At 45.9% G+C, this 15389-nt stretch overlaps 1 long non-coding RNA gene across 2 annotated transcripts in view; it reads left to right on the forward strand.

Moving 5' to 3' along the window:
- LOC148141995 (uncharacterized) overlaps positions 1–11654 on the forward strand; it is a 32936-nt gene extending 21282 nt beyond the window's left edge. For both annotated transcript variants that reach the window (XR_015752225.1, XR_015752226.1), the window contains 3 exons: positions 2176–2284; positions 7331–7437; positions 9426–11654. This is a non-coding gene — a long non-coding RNA (uncharacterized LOC148141995). The remainder of the gene's footprint in view (positions 1–2175; positions 2285–7330; positions 7438–9425) is intronic.
- Positions 11655–15389: the final 3735 nt, after the last annotated feature.

Below are 15389 nucleotides of genomic sequence, written 5' to 3' on the forward strand. Positions count from 1 at the left end.
ACCTTATCAAACGCCTCACTTAAACCCATATACACCACATCTACCGCTTTATCCTCGTCCACCTCCTTAGTCACCTTCTCAAAGAAAACAATAAGGTTTGTGAGGCACGACCTGCCCTTCACAAAACCATGCCGACTATCCTTGATCACATTATTCCTATCCAGATGTTCATAAATGCTATCCCTTACAATTCTCTCTAAGACTTTGCCCACAACAGAAGTGAGACTCACCGGCCTATAGTTACTAGGGTTATCCCTACTCCCCTTCTTGAACAAGGGAACCACATTTGCTATTTTCCAGTCTTCTGGCACTATTCCTGTAGACAACGAGAACTTAAAAATCAAGGCCAAAGGCTCTGCAAACTCCTCCCTTGCTTCCCAGAGAATCCTAGGATAAATGCCATCAGGCCCAGGGGACTTATCTATTTTCGCCCTTTCCAGAATTTCCAACACCTCAATCTCTTCAGCCTCCACACGCAACTTCCCACTACTATCCTTGACTGGACCTATTCCTTTTATTCTTTTATTCCTGACATACCTAGAGAAAGCCTTAGGGTTTTCCCTAATCCGACCAACTAAGGACTTTTCATGTCCCCTCCTTGCTGCTCTTAGCTCTCTCTTCAGATCCTTCCTGGCTACCTTATAACACTCAATCGCCCCAATTGAACCTTCACGCCTCATCTTTTCAAAGGCTGCCCTCTTCCCTTGAACAAGGGATTCCAATTCCTTATTAAACCACGGCTCCCTCACACGACCCTTTCCTCCCTGCCTGACAGGTACATACTTATCAAGGACACTCAATAGTTGCTCCTTGAACAAGCTCCACATATCAATTGCGCCCTTCCCTTGAAGCCTACTTTTCCAAGCCACGCATCCTAAGTCGTGCCTCACCGCATCATAATTTCCCTGCCCTCTTGCCCTGCAGTGCAAACTTATCCCTCTCCATCACTAGAGTAAAAGTCACTGAATTGTGGTCACTGTCCCACCTACCTCCCATTCTAACACCTGGCCTGGTTCGTTACCCAGAACCAAATCCAGTATGGCCTCACCTCTTGTTAGCCTGTCTACATATTGTGTCAGGAAACCCTCCTGCACACATTGAACAAACACCGACCCATCTAACGAACTCGAGCTATAGCTTTCACAGTCAATATCTGGAAAATTAAAGTCCCCCACACAACCACCCTATTACTTTCACTCTTCTCCTGAATCATCCTCGCAATCCTTTCTTCTACATCTCTAGGACTATTAGGAGGCCTGTAGAAAATTCCTAACAGGGTGAGCTCACCTTCCTATTCCTCACCTCAGTCCAAACTATCTCAGATGGCGAGTCTTCATTCATCGTCCTTTCCACCGCTGTAATGCTATCTTTGACAAGCAATGCGACACCTCCCCTTCTTTTACCCCCACCTCTGACCCTACTAAAACATTTAAACCCTGGCACCTGCAACAGCCAATCCTGTCCCTGTTCTACCCATGTCTCCGTAATAGCCACAACATCGAAATCCCAGGTACCAACCCACGCTGCAAGTTCACCTACCTTATTTCGTATACTTCTTGCATTGAAGTATACACACTTCAAGCCACTTTCCTGTTTACAGGCACCCTCCTTTGAGATTGATGCCATGTTCCTAACCTCCCTACACTCCAGGTCCTGCACCCTAAAGCTACAGTCTAGGTTTCCATAGCAATTACAGAGGCATCACTCAGGGATGGATAGGACTAACAGCTTAATGTTCCAGGGTATAGATGCTATAGCAAGGATAGAAAGGGGACAACAGAGCAGGGAGAGAGGTGTTTTTGATTAGGGATAACATTATGGCTGGGCTTCGGGAGAACATTCCTGGGAGTACATCCAGGCAAGTTATTTGGTTGGTACTGAGAAATAAGAATGGGATGACCATCTTATTGGGATTGTATTATCGACTCACTCCCAATAGTAAGCGGGGAATTGAGACACAATTTTACAAGGAGACCTCAGTTATATGTAAGAATAATATGGATGCAATGATAAGTGGTTTTAACTTTACCAACATGGCCTCGGAGTGATGTAGTGTTAAGGGCTTGGATGGAAAGTTATTTGTTCAGTGTGTACGAGAACATTTCAGATTCATTTGGTAGGATGTACCTACTAGAGAAGGAACAAAACCTTCTTGTTTTCTTTATTCATTCATAGGATGAGGCTGTCACTGGCTCGGCCAGCATTTATTGCAGCGTTTACCCAGAGGGCAGTTAAGAGTCAACCAAGTTGCTATAGGTCTGGAGTCCCATACAGACCAGACCAGGTGAGGATGGCATTTTCCTTCCCTAAAGGTCGTGAGTGAACCACATTGGTTTTTTCAACAATTAACAATGGATTCCTTGTCGTCACTAGATTATTTTTTCCAGATATTTATTGAATTCACGATCCAAAATCTACCGTGATGGGATTCAAACCCGGGTCCCCAGAACGTTTTCTGTGTCTCTGGATTATCTGTCTAGCGATAATTTCACTCCATCATCGCTGCCTCTTAGGAAATGAAGCAGGGTGAATGACCGAGGTATCAGTGGGGCGGGACATCAGCAACAAAGATCCCAAAGTATTGTGGCTCAGTGGTTAGGGCTGCTTCCTCAGCTCCAGGGACCTGGGTTTGATTCCAGCCTCGGGCGACTGCCTGTATTCAAGTTGGCACATTCTCTCCAGTATCTGTGAGGGTTTCTTTCGGGTGTTCCAGTTTGTTCCCACAGTCCAAAGATGTGTAGATTAGTTGGATGAACCATGTTAAATTTCCCATAGTGTCTAGATGAGGTTTTGGGATGTGCAGGCAAATCTTTGCCTGATGTGAAAAGATCCTTTTGGGGTCTTGGACAGAGGGAGGTGTGGCTGCACGTTTTACATTTCCCATGGCGGCAAGGGAGGGTCAAGGGTGTGGAGCGTGGGTTGGTGGGAGGGTGTGGACCGAACAAGGAAGGCACAGTGGGAATGGTCTCTGCGGAATGCAGATAGAGGTGGGGAGGGAAATATGTCTCTGGTGGTGGGGTCTGACTTTAGGTAGCAGAAATAGCAGAGGTTAATGTGCTGTATCTGGAGATTAATGGGGTGGAAGGTGAAGACCGCAGGGTTATATTCATTATTGTGGCTGAAGGTGTGGGTAAAGGCGGAGGTGCGGGAAGTGGAGGGTATGTGTTGGAGGGCATTGTTGATCAAGTCAGAGGAAAATTACGGTCCGTGAAGTAGGCCTTTCTGGGATGTCCTGGAGTCGAATCCAAAGAGTTTAAACAAATATATCACAGACAAAAGATTAACTGGACCAGAGAATAGGACCCCTTAAAGGTCAACAATGCTGTCTATGGAACCACAGGGGGTGCGAATGATCTGCAAATATTTCACGTCATTTTTACTGGAGAAGTATAGGGAAGCTTGAGAGTTTGGAGAAATAAACAGTGATAACTTGAAAAGTGTCCATGTTACAGAGGAGGTGGTACTGGATGTCTTAAATCGCATCAAGGTGGATAAAGCCCTGGAACCTGATCAGGTGTATCCTGAAACTTTCTGGAAATCTAGGGAAGTGATTGTTGGGCCTCTCCTGAGATATTTGTATCGTTGATAGCGACAGGTGAGGTGCCATTATTTTTAAAAGGTGGTAAGGAGAGGCCATGGAACAAGAGAACAGTGAGCCTGAAGTCAGTGGTAGGCAAGTTGTTGGAAGGGATTCTGAGGGACAGGATATCCATCTATTTGGAAAGGTAAGGAATGATCAGGGAGAGTCACTGTGGCTTTGTACATGCACAATTGTCTGTCACTAACTTGAGTGAGTGTTTGAAGTGACAAATAAAATTGATTAATCCAGGCGGTGAATGTTGTTTATATGGACATTCAACAAGGTTCCACAAAGCAGACTGGTTAGCAGGGTTAGATAACATGGAATGCAGGGAGAGCAAGCCATTACAAAACTACCTTGAAGGTAGGAGGCAGAGGATGATGGAGGGTTGCTTTGCGGACTGGAGGTCTGTGAGCAGTAATGTGCTGCAAGGATGGATGTTGGGCCCTTAAATAAATGACTTGGATGTGACTATATGAGGTATGGTCAGTAGGTTTACAGAAGACACCAAAATTGGAGGAGTAGTGGACAGTGAAGAAGATTAGTTCAGAATACAACAGGATCTTGATCAGATGGGACATTGGAGCAAGGAATGGCAGACGGAGTTCAATGTAGATAAATGTGAGCTGTTGTATTTTGGAAAGGCAAATCAGGGCAGGACTTATACACTTAATGGTAAAGTCCTGGGGAACATTGCTGAACAAAGAGACCTTGGAGTGCAGGTTCATAGTTCCTTGAAAGTAGAGTCACAGGTCGGCAGGGGAGTGAATGCAGCATTTGGTACGCTCCCCCCCCCCCCCCCCTGTTATTGCTCAATGCATTGAATGCAATTGTTGTGACGTCATATTGTGGCTAGACAGGGCACTGATTAAGGTCCTTCTGGAATCCTGTTTTCAGTTCCAATCTCCCTGTTCTTGGAATAATGTTGAGAAACTTGAAAGGGTTCAGAAAACATTTGCAAGGATTTTGCCAGGGTTGGACGGTTTGAGCTCGTGGGAAAGGCTGAATAGGCTGGGACTATTTTCCCTGGAGAGATGGAGGCTGAGAGGTGATCTTATAAAATCATGAAGGGCATGGATAAGGTGAGCAGTCAGGGACTTTTTCCCAAGTTCGGTGGGTCCAGAACTAGAGGGTACAGGCTTAAGTTGAGAGGGAAAAGTTTTAAAAGGGATCTAAGGGGCATCTTATTCATGTTGAGGGCATTGCATGTATGGAATGAACTGCTAGAGGAAGGGGTGGAGGCTAGTACAATTGCAGTATTTAAAAGGCATTTGATTGGGTACATGAAGAGGAAGGTTTTAGAGGGAAACGGGTGAACCGCTGGCAAATGGGACTCCACTAGCGCTCTCCGTTATTGGTCAATGCATTGAATACAGAAGCTGGGACGTCATATTGTGGCTGGACAGGACGTTGATTAAGCCACTTCTGGAATTCTGTTTTCAGTTTGAATTTCCCTGTTCTGGGAAGGATGTTGTGAAACTTGAAAAAGTTTGGACAAAAACATTGCCAGGATTGGAGGATTTGGGCTACAGGGAGAGGCTGAATAGGCTGGGGCTATTTTCTCTAGAGAATCAAAGACTGAGAGGTGACTTCATGGAGATTTATAAAATCACGATGGGCGTTGATAAGGTGAGCAGCTGGCGTCCTTTTTCCTCAGGTTATGTGGGTCCAAAACTAGAGCACATGGGTTTAAGTTGAGAGGGCAAAGATTTAAAAGGGATCTAAGTGGCAATGTTTTCAAGCTGAGTGTGGTGTTTGTATGGGAGGAGCTACCATATGAAGTAGTGGAGGCTGATAAAATCACAACATTTAAAAGGCTTCCAATTGGGTACATGAATAGGAAGGGTTTTGATTGATACAGGCCAATAGATGGTAAATGGGAATCCATTAGTTTAGGATTCCTTGTTGGCACGGACGAATTGGACCGAAGGTCTGTTTCTTTGATCTTAATAAATTAAGATGCATTCCTCTATTTTGTGGAGAGCTAGCTGAAGCACAGATAATTATCCTTGGAGCTGAGAAGGTGAAGCAGTGATTTCGATCTGGTGCAGATTTGGTTCCAAGGTCTTGAATTTGCAGAGAGAGAGAGGAATTGTTAACACTGTCACAATTTTTAGTAACTACTTTCAAGTAATTGGCAAATAATACAAGGTGAAAATGTGAACACTATTTTACTCAGTAAGTTCTGAGCACCTGGAACAGTCTGAACGACACAGATTCAGCAGGTATTCTGAAACAGACTTGGAATTTTACTTTATAAGGAAAGATTTGGGGACTGTGGGCACATGGGAGGGGACCTGGGACAGACTTGCAGCATCTCCAGAGGGAGAGAGTGCAGCCCCAATGGGCTGCATAGCCCCCAGCCCCTGTGCTCTGTGATACTGCCCCATTCACTGTGAATTATGAAGCTCATCCCAGGGCAGAGAGAGCGATTAGCCCTCCACTCTCATCACAATGGGGCCCGGCTGATTGATGGCAGCTCTAGACCAATGGGAGGAGAGTCTGTGTGGTCCTGCAGCCAATGGGATTGAATGAGGGGTGTGGCCAGCAAGACAACACATGTCCATGAGCTGTGCAGGTGCAGTGTCACTGTTTGGGGTTGGGAGAGACAGCAGAGACTGGGACAGAGGCTGTTGGACCTGAGTTACAAACTCCCAGTAAATTAAAGCCAAAAGAACTGCGGATGTTGTAAATCAGAAACAACAACCAGGAGGTTCTGGAAAAGCTCAGCAGGTCTGGCAGCATCTGTGAAGAGAAATCAGAGTTAAAGTTTAAGATCCGGTGTCCCTTCCACAGAACAGATGTTACTGAGAAAGAAAAGTCAGTTTATGTGCAGAAGATAGTGTGGGGGGAGGATAAAAGGAGTAAAGGATAGGTAGGGATAGAGTGAGAAGAACAGTTGGATAAAGGATAACGATCTGGCCGGGGGAGGTTGACTAGCTGTTAATGGAGACTGTTAATGGCTAACCATAGGTAGTGTGTAATGGCAGGCTGTGAGAACAAGTACTGGTATGTGGGGTAGGGGGCTACGACATGAGGTTGTTAACCTATGGTTAGCCACTAACTGTCTTCATTGTAAGCTGTTGCCCACCTATATCACTCCACGATTGGAGCTGCCGAGGACACAAACCTTTGGAATATCCTCCCGAACCCCGTCTGTCTGCCTTAAAGATGTATCTAAAAATCGTTCTCTTTAATCAACGTTTTTATCATTCGTGAAGCATTTTAGGAGATTTGTCAATGTGAAAGGCTCCATACAGTGCAGGTAGTTGTTGTTATTGTCTGACATCAGGAGAAACAGGGATGAGCCCTCTCTCTCATACCGAATGAATAGCAGCAAAAGCAGGAAGCACTGAGCATGCTCCAGCACACAATGGGCCTCGGATTATTGATGTCAGCGCAGGACCAATAAGAGTGGGGGAACGGGGGCTAGAGGTGCTAGTTGGTCCTTCAACCAATCGGAGTGAATGACGGGCGGGACAATTCTCAACCACATGATAAACTTCACTGACAGCACAGTGTTGTTGTGACCAAGGCATTGGAAATGTGTGAAGGTGAAGGGCAGGGGAAAGGAAAGACATATTGACCAGGAAGAGGAGGAAATTTTCATGGTATGGGATGAGAGGTTTTATAGAACTTAGTGCACATTGTAAAACACAAATTTCAAAATCCAAATTCTGCACCATTTTCCCTCCCTATAATGCATTTTGCACTCCCTGAAATATCAACTTTGTGTTTCTCCCTCCACAGATACCATTGATCAGTGCCAAAGCCCTATTGCCTGTGGAGAAGGTGATGTTTGACTTCGTTGTTCAGCTGCAATTCGTGTGGTGAAGGTGCTCCCACAATGTGGTTGGGTAAGAGCTGTTATAGATTATTCACTCAGTAACATTGAAGAGTTGACAATGTATGTGCAAATCAACAACAGTTTTTTTTTTATCATGTTTATAAATCCACAGAAATACTATTGAGAACTTCTGACATAAGGCCACAGATGGGGATATTAGGTCAGGTGATCAAAAGAGTTGCCAAATAAGCAGGCTTTCAGGAATACCTTAAAGGAAGAAAGCAGGTCTGAGGGGGTTAGGGTGGGAATTCCAGACCGTGTTGCCTTGGCAACAGTAGAACCAGCCAGACAGTTGAAGCAATGAATAAACTCATCGTTGGGAGTCTGAAAGAAAATGAGTTGTCGGGGTCTCACAGGTAGTGTGGTGCAGGGAGACAGGGATGTTCACAGCCAGGAATTACATCAAGGGTGAGAATTTTAAATTGTTGCTTGTTAATAGGAGCATTTGTTTGGTCTCCCCTACCCTGGGAAAAAAGAAACCATGACTGGTCACCCTATCATTGCTCCTCATAATTTTATAAAGTTCAATAAAGCCACTTAAAATGTCCAGTGCTGCAGGGAAATAGCCTCAGCCTATTCAGCCTCTTCCTATGGTTCAAATGTTCCAATACTGGCACCACAAGGTAAAACTTTTCTGAACTCTTGCAAGTTTCCCAACATCTTTCCTGTAACAGGGAGACTGGAATTGAAAGCAGTCTGGGGATTCCAAAAGTGGCCGAGCCAATAAACTGTACAACCGAAACATGATCTCCCAACTCCTATCCTCAATGCACTGCCCAATAACAGCTAGCATACAGCACACCACCTTCACCGACCTGTCTACCTTCAACCACACTTTCAAGGAACAATCAACCTACACTGCATGGTCTGTTTGTTTGTCAACACTTCCCAAGATCTTGCCATTAAGAGGTTGAGTCCTATTCTGATAACATCTTTCTGAAATCATGGAGACCACAATTGAATGCAGTATTTTAAAACTGGCCTCACCAATGCCCTACTCAGCCACAACGTGACCTCCTAGCCCCTATACTCAGTGACAGAATCCCCACAGTGTGGTAGCAGGCCTTTCGGCCCATGAGACCATACCAACCATCGGAACAGTATTCCACCCTAACTCTGTAACCTACCATTACCCAAAGCTAATCCATCTAAACTGCATGACTTTGGAATTGTGGGAGGAAATTAAGAGCACCCAGAGGAAGCCCACGCAGACACACGGGGAGAATGTGCAAATACCACACAGACAGTGGAATCAAACCAGAGTCCGTTTATTGACCAGCACATTCCATTAAAGGTCAGTGTCCCCAATGCCACATTCAGCACCTGATCTCCCTGAAACTCCACTTTCCAGGAACTATGCAGTTGTTCAGAGCCCTTCAGAGGAAATTAAGGTGAGGAGGAGAAAACACGAACAGGGTTGAGTTGTAGATCTATAAAATAACTCTCCATCTTCCCCCTCTCTGTTCTCCCCCCCCCCCCGTCTCCCCCCACTCTGTCTGGTTCCCCCCCTCTGTCGGTTAGTCCTTTGTCGGCTCCCCCACCTCGTCGGTCGTCCCTCCCCTGTCGGTCTGTCCCCCCATCTTTTGCCCCCTCGGTCTGTCCCCCCTCTGTCAGTTGCCCCCCTGTCGGTCGCACACCCGTCTCTTTCCCCGCTCCATCGGTTGCCCCCCCCTCAGTCTGTTCCCCCTCTTTGTCGGTCGCCCCCCCCAACCGTCGGTCGGTCGCCCCCTCTGATCCCCCTGTCTGTTCCCCTCCTCTCTAATCCCGCTTTCTGTCCCCATCCATTTCTGTGCCTCCCCTCTCTAACCCCCCTCTCTGTCCCCGCCCATTTCTGTCCCAACCCTCTCGATCCATCCACCCTCTCCTACCCTCCGCCCACCCCCTCTCTGCCTACCCTCCCCTCTCAGCCCCCGAGTTCTGCACTCCCCCCTCTGCAGGGAAAATATCTTGTCTATTTACCCTATCCATGCCCGGCCTGATTTTAAAAATCTCTTTCAGGTCACCGTTCAGCCTCTGACGCTCCAGCGAAAACAGCCTATCCAACCCTGGCAACATCCTTGTAATTCTTTTCTGACCCCTTTCAAGTTTGAGAACATCCATCTGATAGGAAGGAGACCAGAATTGCATGGAATATTACAAAAGTTGCCGAATCAATGTCCTGTACAGCCACAATATGACCATCCAACCGCTACACTCAATTCTCTGACGAATAAAGGCAAGCAGACCAACTGCCGCCTTCACTATCCTATCTACTTGCTACTCTACTGTCAAGGAACTATGAACCTGCACTCCAAGGACTCTTTGTTAAGCAGCACTCCCCTGGAACTTACTATAAACTGTATAAGTCCTGCTAAAGTTTGCTTTTCCAAAATGCAGCAGCTTGCATTTTTCTGAACTGAACTCCTCAGCCCATTCACCCTTCTGATCCAGATCCCCCTGTCCTCTGAGGTAATCTTTTTCACTGTCTGCTACACCTCCCATTTTGGTGTCATCTGCAAACTTACTAACAATACCTCTTATGTTCACATCCAAATCATGGATATAAATGGCGAAAAGTAGTGGATCCAGCACCGATCCTTGTGACACTCCACTGGTCACAGGCCTTCAGCCTGAAAAGCACCCTCTGCCTTTTACTTTCGGGCCAGTTCTGTACTCCATGCGATCTAACCTTGCTGACCAGTCTCCCATGAGGAACCTTGTCAAACACGTTACTGAAGTCCATGTAGATCATATCCATGCTCTGACCTCAGCAATCCTTTTTGTTACTTCTTCAAAAAAACTGAGTCAAATTCATGAGATATGATTTCCCATGCACAAAGCTGTTATTAGTATCCAGGATTTAACTCTGTACATTGGGGTCTGCGTTGCCCAGTTATAGGTGTTAATATTCTGGATGAAGTTCAAGTACACCAGCATTTTGTCAGTGAGTCTGTATTGAGTCCTGTTAATGTCACCAACACAGGTGAGTTCCTTTTGAAAGGCAGTTCCTGTATCCCTTGCCCACCAGGAAATAGTGTAAGTGTCCTTACCTCTGGACGAGGAGGATCAGGCTCAGAGTTGTGTAAAAGCATCTTTGAAGAGGCTGATTAGTAAACCTGCCCAAGCCACCAGGCCATACTGTCTCCCAGCTGTCCCTGCCTGAGCCTCTAAACAGAACCTTCCTGTAGTTTCTCTCCTGTCAGACTTTCCCATTGCTCAGTTTGTCTCGGATCCCCTCTTGCTGCTGCACTGATCCTGTCGCTCACTGACATGTCCATCCCCCAGTGTCATCCACATTCATTCACTGTTCACAATCCCATTGACCCAGTCCTCCAGCCACGCCCCCTCCACTCGATAGAGACGGCTCAGTGGTTAGCACTGCTGCCTCACAGCATCATGTACCCGGGTTAGATTCCGTCCACGAGCGACTGTCTGGTGGAGTTTGCGTGTGCTCCCCGTGTCTGAGCGGGTTTCCTCCCACAATCCAAAGATGTGCAGGGCAGGTGAATTGGCCATTCTAAATTGCCCATAGTATTAGTTACATTAGTTAGTGGGCATGGGTCTGTGCAAGTTACTGTTTGCAGGGTCAGTATGGACTTGTCTGGCCGAAGGGCCTGTTTCCATACTGTAGGGATTCTGATATATTGGGCAGCAGCTGCTGTCAATCACCTGGACTCCTGTATGATCGGGAGCACGTGCTGTAGGAGGGAGACCAGTGCACGGTCGCAGTGCTGGCAACCGTTGGGAGTATGTGCAGCCCAGGCCAGTGTCTGGGAAGGAGGCTGTGGGTGTGAGGAATTAATCTATTATTAGCAGCTTCATCCCTCTGGGAGCAGGACCCAGGAAAATGGCACCTTTCTTACTACCCTGACATGTGATCAGACTATCAGTGGTGCAGTGTTTTGCAGAAAATGATCAGAACTCTTTTGTGAAGATTCAGAGTTGTTATGGAAAGGGACAAGGATGGGCCTGCAATTAGAATTCTAATTTGGCTCATTTTAGTAAGATGGGTCTTGGCCAGAGTTGCAGGAAGTAGTGTATGCAGGATAGTTCTCATCAGGAGCTAGGAAACTGAATTCGAAGAGAATGTGTGAGAGAACTGGGTGTGGAGGAAAGGAGTGTGGGGGTGGGTTTGGATTTCAGTTCACAGAAGAGAGAAATTGTGAGACTGAGGCTTAAAGCTTTGGAGGAACAAGGAAGCTACAGTTTAATACTACAATTGTCTTATGAATTTCCATCCTGTATTAACAGTGGTAACTTGTGTGCTCTGTTGTAAGGTACTGAAAGGGTGGATTTGCGGATGAGAAATACAAATTGAACTTCATGTTCAGATGTGATAGTTACTTGATCCGTGCCGCTCTGAATATCATTGGCATTTTCATCTGGAAGGAAAGGTGTGTATTCTGTCCGTGGGCGAATATCCCAAATCTCAGTGTGACTGCAAAAGTACTGAGACACAGCCAAGTCCATGTCAGCATGGTGACTGGGGAGAGATTCCATTTGCTTTTGAAAGTCTGGAAAATCATGGCACATTTCCCAGGAACAATTAAGCCACAACTTTGCTTTCTAGAAGGACAAGTCTTTAATTAATAATGCAACCAGAAAGACACAAGGATACCTGCACCATGGGAAACACTATGAAAACGGGATTGTTGTAAAGGAGTTCATTCTCGATCATGGATTATAATCCATTGGCATTGTCACGTCGGTTCCAGCGCTGTGGGCAAATACTGGAAATATGATGAATGTAATGTAGGTTTCAGTTATTAAACTGTAAAAAGTGCAGAACAATTTACAAGGATGTTGCCAGGGCTCAGGGATCTGAGTTATAGGGAGAGGTTGGACAAGTGAGGATTTTATGTTTAGAGCAGAGGAAACAGAGGGGGTTCTTTTCTCGAAGTGTATAACATCACGAGAGGCCTGGATAAGGTGAATGCACTCAGTCTTTTTTCCCAGGAACTCAAGGATTGGACGGCTTGATTGAATCAGTTTCAGGTGAGAGGAGAAAGAATAAAAGGGAAGCTGGGGGGGGCAACTGTTTTACACAGAGGGTGGTATGTATATGAAATTAGCTGCCAGTGGTAGTGGTTCAGGCAGGAACACTCCCAACAGGTAAAAGACATTTGGACAAATACATGGATAGGAAAGGGTCAGAAGCAGATGGGCCAAGTGCAGGGAAATGGGGTTATCATGGATGGACATTCTGGTCAGTGTGGGCCTGTTTGGGCCAAAGGTCCTGTCTCTGCTGTAGGATTTTATAACTCTAAGTGCATTTGCTATTTCTCCCACTAACTCTGTTGGTATCCTGGGATGTATTCCAACAGGGCAATGAGACTTGTCTACCTTTAGCTCCAATACCTTGCCCAGCTCTAACTCTTTCATGATAATGGTTATCTAGGTCCTCACCTTCCTCAGTCTCCTTATCAATTACTGGCATGGTCTTCGTATCCACCACTGTGAAGACTGACTGCTGTGTACTCATATTCCTGAACCATGCTGGATAGGAATAACTAGGCACAGAACTCTGAGAGGTCTTCTTTGAGTCTTTATTGATGAGACATGGCAGTTACCTGGATAGTGTACATGCAGAACACCTCCAGGCAGCATCAGGTAACTCCCCGCCTGTCCGATGTGCCGCTCCCATTCTTATACCTTTGTGGTTTGGGACTTTGAATAGAGACTGTCTCTCAGTATTATCTCCATGGCAACGGTCAGTTAGAAAGTCTAGTTCAGTTCAGCACTTTGTGGTTAAACCACACACCCCTCCCCCACGCCCCCGTGGCTCCCTCAAGTATCTGACAGGCACTTCAGTTTCAGTGGGGCTATCTATCACGATTCTGATGTGGAGGAGACGGTGGTGGGGTGGACAAAGTTTAAAAACCACACATCACCAGGTTATAGTGCAACAGGTTTATTTGGAAGTACAAGCTTTTGGAGTGTGCTGTGATTTTTAACTTGATCAGGATTATCTCTATGGTAACAGTTCAATGCTTCAACAATTAGACGCCATATGTTCCCCACACAATAGGTTCCCCTCTAGCAGTGTAAACTGCTATTCTGGCCCTGGGGATAGCTACTCACCACTTTTCTCCCCCAATCCCATCTCGCTTTCTGATGATCTTTAAAGTTTTTTTAATCTCCTTGGTCTTTGGCAATTTGTATGCATTCTATTTCAGTTTGATAGACTCTCTTATTTCCTGAGCCATCCATGGCAGATTATTCCTTTTCCTAAAGTCCTTCCTTTTCACTGATATATACTTTTGCTGAGCACATCAAAAAATTGCTTTGATATTCCCGCAGTCTGTCAACTTTCCCACCGTAAAGTCTTTGTTTCCAGTCTACATTAGCCAACTTCTGCCTCATCCTATTGTAGTCTCCTTTTGTTTAAAAAGCACTGGATCTTGGGAGTGGATCTAATCTTCCAGTTTTCCATCTGTGTTCTAAGTTCAACCAGACTTATCACAAGTCTTTTATCAGATTACGAGGTGAGACGATGTTACCTGGGTGTTTTGGTTTTCATTGTCAGTGACCTTGGCTTTGTAATAAAGTACAGGATTGATATTCACAACAGCGTACACTGGACGCTGCGAAGGTACGACACAATCTAAAACCATAAATCACTCTCTCCCCTCAGTTTAAAATTGCAAAATCATTATCTCCTACACATTTCCTCACTATCTAAGCTTGGAATGCTAATCCACCTGACTATGTCATTTTCCAAAAATCTCCTTTGGTGAAGGTGGTGAGTTTTGGATTCAGCTTTCCAGTTATTACCGTAAGAAGAGACGCACTGGGCACAGGAGAACCAGCCCCACCATTTAATACGGTGATCATTGAGCTCACATCGGTCTCAGCTGGGTTTTCCTGCCAGCTCTTTCTCACCCTTCAACCCATTGCAAATTCAACATCTGTATCTCTTCATTACATTGGCTCATTGTCCTGGCATCCACCACATTTTGAGTAGGGAATTCCACAGATTCGCAACATATCGAGATAAGTACATTCTTCCTCATGAGAATAGAATAGAGTCTCTATAGTGCAGAAACAGGGTATTCATCCATCGAGTCCACACCAACCCTATGATGTACATCCCGTTCAGACCCACTCATTCCCTGTAACATTGCATTTCCCATGGCTAATTGTCTGACCGGCATATGCATGGACACTGTCAGCAATTTAGCATGGGCAATCCACCTAACCTGCACATCTTTGGACTGTGTGAGGAAACTGGAGAACTGCACGAAACCATGCAAACATGGGGAGAATGTGTAAGCTCCCCACAGTCGCCGAAGGTCTCTGATGCTGTGAGACAGCAGTGCTAGCCACTGAACCACCTCTGCTTAAAACCTGCTGCCCCTTATTAACCTCCCTAACCCCCAATTGGCTGAATCTATGTTCCTTACATCAGAAATCAGGTTGTCTAAGCGGATGTCTCAGTAAATCCCAGTGACAGCCCACAGGTCCCGTGTGTCTGAATGGGGATCCAATACACAACATCTTCCACCCCACACATTTCATTCACGTTCCAGAGACAGGGATCCAGTGGCTGCATGAGGACTGCAACTCCCAAATTCCGAGGCAGGGACCACACATCTGTGGGGAAACCTGGCAGTGCACAAGTACAGAATGTGGATAAGTTTTGGAGCATGTGCTTTGGGGTAACTAGTGGAAAGGATTTCACACTGTGATTGGCTGGAGGAGGAACGTATTTGCTTGTAGTATTGATCTGTTGGAGGGTCAACGTGTCAGCACACCCACATGGGACCAAGTTCCATCCCCAACTTGTCATAACACTGGAATCTACCAATGAGAAACAGAGAAGGATCTGACCCATTCTCCCAGACTGAAGGTTCCTCTACTATCCAGGATCTGCCACCTCCCTGTCTGTTTCCTTTCGTTTCATTCTGCTGTTACATTATTGACTTGCAGCAACTGAAGGGAAAGCAAGTGAACCCAGAAAGGGTGCAGCGTCTAACCAGGGGC

Source organism: Chiloscyllium plagiosum, unplaced genomic scaffold, assembly GCF_037043375.1.
Source record: "Chiloscyllium plagiosum isolate Xiang-an unplaced genomic scaffold, Cpla_swu_hap1 HiC_scaffold_31, whole genome shotgun sequence".
Classification (NCBI taxonomy): Eukaryota; Metazoa; Chordata; class Chondrichthyes; order Orectolobiformes; family Hemiscylliidae; genus Chiloscyllium; species Chiloscyllium plagiosum.